Source organism: Phyllobates terribilis, unplaced genomic scaffold, assembly GCF_046119375.1.
Source record: "Phyllobates terribilis strain yellow unplaced genomic scaffold, ASM4611937v1 Scaffold_5__5_contigs__length_657084704, whole genome shotgun sequence".
Taxonomy (NCBI): domain Eukaryota; kingdom Metazoa; phylum Chordata; class Amphibia; order Anura; family Dendrobatidae; genus Phyllobates; species Phyllobates terribilis.
This window is the reverse complement of record NW_027362765.1, coordinates 58913867-58919866: the sequence shown is the minus strand read 5'-3', so window position 1 is coordinate 58919866 and position 6000 is coordinate 58913867. Positions and strand designations below refer to the sequence as shown.

The 6000-nt window shown below is 38.4% G+C and overlaps 1 pseudogene; it reads right to left on the bottom strand.

The window, feature by feature from the left end:
* Positions 1–607: 607 nt before the first annotated feature.
* LOC141272041 (uncharacterized) overlaps positions 608–6000 on the bottom strand; it is a 119371-nt pseudogene continuing 113978 nt past the window's right edge.

Here is a 6000-nt window from a genome sequence, read left to right as displayed (position 1 = left end):
TTGCGCAGGCGCCGGGAAGTGACAGTGACTCCCCGGCGCTTGCGCAATAGATGGGTGGTTGTGAGTAGTGGAGGGGCTAGAGAGGTGAGCTGTGAGGTATAATCATTTTTTCAACCTTTTGTTTGCCTTTCGCCAACGGCCGCCATTTTGCTGTATGTACGAGGAATCGAATGACAAAAAAAAAAAATCAGCATTTTGGCAAATGCGGACTTTTGCAAAATTCAAGTAAAATTCAATTCCACTTGAAATCATTTCTAATAGTTGGTATTGTTGGTATAGTCAGTATAGTCGGGATTGTGAGTCCTGTTAGTATTGTTAGGACGGTTGATATTGTCAGTACTGTCAGTATTGTTGGTTTAGAGAAAATGGATATACATGCTAAATCATCACTTTTTTACCAAACTATCATACGGTTTAATTCTCCCTTTTTTATTTCTATGCAAAATCCCTACCAGGACTCCCTCAGATGTTTAGATTCCAAGGCAGTATCTTACTATCTAAAGAACAAAGAAATTTAAATCCAAACACAAGAAATACATTTTTTTTTTTAAAAGCAGATGTTTAATAATGATGAGTAACAATTTTGAAAGGGGTTGTCCAATGTTGACCCTTCAAATGACATCAGGCATAGAGCTGCTTCTGTGTATGATCAGGACAGTTGCCAGGGTTATCATTGATTCTCAACTGGTTTTATCCAGTGCAGTACTGGTAATGGTGGCAGACCACGTGGCCACCATGGAGTCTGTGAGCCAGAGTGGTTTATGGTCCAGTCCAGCATCTCAATCTCAAAAGTTTATTCATCCTCGGGATACAATTGAATACAATAGTGGAACAGGGAGTCCTCAGCTTTTTGCTCCACTATCCTGTGTGTCCAAGGTGACTATTATTTTGTTTAATTGTGTCAGTGCATTTTTTGTGAGGGAAGGATGAGCACTCTATTGTATTGGAAATCACAGTGGGGGCATCATAATGTATTGGGGCAACTGTGGCGTCCTCATGATGTATTGTGGGCACTGTGTTGGCCTTATACAGTATTGTAAGGCACTATGTGTATGAGGGACGACTATGGGGGCTTCCACTCTAGGGGAATACATTATGAGATCATCATAGTGTTAATCTTGGGGGTGTGAGTAGGGGCCCAATGTTTGGGGGAATTCACTTTGGGGTGTGATACTGTGTGGACAATATGTAAGGTGTATTGTTGTGGGACATAACTACGGGACAATTTCAATGTGTGTGCCACAGTACATTTCCCTATTCCCTGTCGTTGGGAGGTATACTCTTCTATGACTGCACCTACACCAAATAGTTGCTTTTTTCCGGGTGGGAGCTCAATTAGGTCTTTTGCCATGGGGCCCCTGGTCTTATCTAATTAATAGGTCTTCCTATTAATTAGATGAGACAAGCTAGACAATGGATGTTTGCCATGGCAACTGTCCTTAGCATGTATAGTCCAAAGGAAGAGCGAGGCACTAGACAATCTTTTAAGGCTACAATTTTACAGTATATATATGAAATATTTTATACAAATGGTTTACATTTAAGTGTAAATTTTGGATAATAATTGCTTTTCAATAACAAATGTTTATTGGTGTTTGAATACATTTTCTAATAAACACTTAGTACTGTGAATCCTCTTTCTCGTAGATAAGTGAGCACAACATTTTGTATTTTTTTTTATTTTACATAAGTTTGCAAATAAAGAAAATATCTACTGCCCTGTGTGAATTCTCTGATGAGTAACAAGACTTCTTTTCTGATTAAAACATTTCCCACATTCTGAACATGAAAATGGCTTCTCCCCTGTGTGACTTCTCTGATGTATCACAAGTTGGTATTTCTCCCTATAACATTTCCCACATTCTGAACATGAATATGGCTTCTCCCCTGTGTGAATTCGCTGATGTCTAACTAAAGCACGCCGATGTTGAAAACATTTTCCACATTCTGAACATGAAAATAGCTTGTCCCCTGTGTATATTATCTGATGTTTAATAAGATGTGATTTCTCTGTAAAACATTTCCCACGTTCTGTATATGAAAATGGCGTCTTACCTGAGTGAATTTTCTGATGAGTAGCAAGATTTGTTTTCCTATTAAAACATTTTCCACATTCAGAACATGAAAATGGCTTCTCCCCTGTGTGAATTCTCTGATGTATCACAAATTGGTATTTATCACTAAAACATTTCCCACATACTGAACATGAATATGGCTTCTCTTCTGTGTGAATTCCCTGATGTCGAATAAGATGCGATTTGCATGTAAAACATTTCCCACATTCTGAACATGAATATGGCTTCTCCCCTGTGTGAAGTCTCTGATGAGTAGCAAGATTTGATTTCCTATTAAAACATTTCCCACATTCAGAACATGCAAATGGTTTCTCCCCTGTGTGAATTCTCTGATGTATCACAAGTTGGTATTTATCACTAATCAATTTCCCACATTCTGAACAGGAATATGGCTTCTCCTCTATGTGAATTCCCTGATGTTGAATAAGATGTGATGTGTATGTAAAACATTTTCCACATTCTGAACATGAATATGGCTTCTCCCCTGTGTGAATTTTCTGATGAGTAGCAAGATTTGTTTTCCTATTAAAACATTTCCCACATTCAGAACATGCAAATGGTTTCTCCCCTGTGTGAATTCTCTGATGTATCACAAGTTGGTATTTATCACTAAAACATTTCCCACATTCTGAACATGAATTTGGCTTCTTCTCTGTGTGAATTCCTTGATGTTGAATAAACTGTGATTTGTATGTAAAACATTTCCCACATTCTGAACATAAAAATGGCTTCTCCCCTGTGTGAATTCTCTGATGTATCACAAGTCGGTATTTATCACTAAAACATTTCCCACATTCTGAACATGAATATGGCCTCTCCCCTGTGTGAATTCTCTGATGTCTAACTAAAAGGTGGTGCAATTGAAAACATTTTCCACATTCTGAACATGAAAATAGCTTCTCCTCTGTATGAATTGTCTGATGTTGAATAAGATGTGATTTACTTTTAAAATATTTCCCACATTCTGAACATGAATATGGCTTCACCCCTAGGTGAGCTATTTTGTGGCCAACAGCTCTTTTGTAACTTTTGCTTTGCATATTGGTATTTGATGAAGCAGAAGAAAGGATCTGCTGAAAAGGATCAGATGATAGATTTTTTCTGAGAAAAGCACCAGGTATATCTGGGATAATGGGATGTTCTTCACATATATTTGGTGTGATAACATTATCATTTGCTTTAAAATCCAGAAATATCAGATGTCGCTCTGAGCACTTGGTAAAGTCATCTGCCAACAACAAAATTGATATAAATATTTTTCAATAACAGTGCATTAAAATGCTCTTCATATTTATATTATATAACATTTACATACAAATTGTAGTGCAATTCAATTATCAAATGACTGAGACTTAAACCTCGGACTAAGAGATTATGATATTAGGCAACCAAGTTACACTTTTTCAATTCTCTCTTAAATCCTTCCTCTTCATAGGTTCATGTTTCACTGCGCCTATCACAGATCGTTTCCAGTTACATGTTCAGTGTAAACTCATAAAAAAAGAGTCTAGGTCAGTGCAATTAGGTGGTGTCCATCTCGAATCATTTCTGACAGACAGCTACATACAGTCTAGCACAGGGCATAGGAGAAGCAGTATGGTCATGGTGAAATAATCCAAGGCTTTGGAGCAAATGTAGGGGTTTGAATGTTTTCTTTTTTATTAGTGGAACTAGGCAGTGGATACAAGAAAGGAGAAGGATTCCTTTATTACTCATTTATAGGTTATGGAAGCCAATGGAAATATATTCTTCCCTCACGAACATGGTGGTATTGAATTATCTGAAAAAAAAATTTGCACCAGTGTCCTCTGCAAGCCATTGTTGGCAGTCCCTGATTCTTCTATATATCCTCTAACTTCAGACATCTCTGAGCATGAAAAATAATTTAACTATCTCTAGTTATTAAAGTTGCACTTATCTGTTTTTTTTCATTGAACTGACCTTCTCATCAGAAAACTTCAAAGCTCTTGTTTCACCTATACCATGTTCAAACTTTTTCTCCTGGGGGCATTTCCTTGGCACTGGTCAAATACTATGTTTTGATGTGTCATGAACTAGCACAGCAACTTCTCAGCTCCCTCCTCTACTTTTTAAAGTGGTTTGCCATAACCACGTTCACACATAGCAGACAGGTATTAGTGCAAACATTGGCACAGATTCATCAAGAAAGGCAATTTTCATGAATCTGGAGCATCTGACGAGTGGCGTGTGCTATGCCAGAAATCTCACTCTAGTAAGAGAATGCCAAAGCACGTCATAAATCAAATGAGACATGTCATTACGCCCCCAACCCGCTCCGCCCAACTCGGTGGAGCAGGGAGAAATTGCAACCTTTCAAAGCTTTTATGCCACTTTTTTGGCAGAAAAGCTTTGACATACAGTGGAGGGAAATAATTATTTGATCCCTTGCTGTTTTTGTAAGTTTGCCCACTGACCAAGACATCAACAGTCTATAATTTTAAGGGTGGGTTAATTTTAACATCATTGAGAGATAGAATATTCAATAAAAAAAAACAAAAAAACACACAAGAAAAATCACATTGTATAAATTTGAAAAATTTATTTGCATTTTGCAGTGAGAAATAAGTTTTTGATCCCTCTGGAAAACAACACTTAATACTTGATGGCAAAAACCCTTGTGGGCAAGCACAGCAGTCAGATGTTTTTTGAAGTTGATGATGAAGTTTGTGCACATGTCAGGAGGAATTATGGCCCACTCCTCTTTGCAGATCATCTCTAAATCATTAAGATTTTGAGGCTGTCGCTTGGCAACTCAGAGTTTCAACTCCCTCCATAAGTTTTCTATGGGATTAAGGCTTGGAGACTGGCTAGGTCACTCCATGACCTTAATGTGCTTCTTTTTGAGCCACTCCTTTGTTGCCTTGGCTGTATGTTTTGGGTCATTGTCTTGCTGGAAGACCCAGCCACAACCCATTTTTAATGTCCTGGTCGAGGGAAGGAGGTGGTCACTCAGGATTTAATGGTACGTGGCTACATCCATTCTCCCATTGATGCGGTGAAGTAGTCCTGTGCCCTTAGCAGAGAAACACCCCCAAAACATAAATGTTTCCACCTCCAAGCTTGACAGTGGGGACTGTGTTCTTTGGGTCATAGGCAGCATTTCTCATCCTCCAAACACGGCAAGTTACGTTAATGCCAAAGAGCTAAATTTTTGTCTCATCTGACCACAGCACCTTCTCCCAATAACTCACAGAATCATCGAGGTGTTCATTGGCAAACTTCAGACGGGCCTGCACATGTGCCTTCTTGAGCAGGGGGACCTTGCGGGCACTGCAGGATTTTAAACCTTTAAAGGTGTAATGTATTACCAATGATTTTCTTGGTGACTGTGGTCCCAGCTGCCTTGAGATCATTAACAAGTTCCCCCCGTGTAGTTTTAGGCTGATCTCTCACCTTCCTCATGATCAATGTTACCCAACGAGGTGAGATTTTGCATGGTGCCCCAGATTGATGTCAATTGACACATACATACATACATATACCCTGGTACCGTCACCGACAACTCCACAATAAAAAAAATGAATTGGCAATCATATGTACAGGCTGATTGGATACCCGTTACAGATCGTGTATTGATTCAGGAGTGTGGTTTATAGAGCAAGAGTAACTAAGCTATTAAATTTTATATATTTAATCAAAAAAGTAGGCAGTGTTTAGAAAAATAAACATAGATGTTACAAAATGGACAAAACAATACAGTATAAACAATTATATAAAATAGAAAGGATGAACAGAAGAAATAAACTAAACCTGATGTCGCGGGGTTGGCTCTGGCTTTTATGAAAAGGAGCTCTTTGTTTATGGAAACGGACCGAACTACAATAAATAAATATTTCTCAGGACTGACGAAGATTATAGTTTGGCATTTGCTTTTATTAACACAACATATGCCCACATACCTACT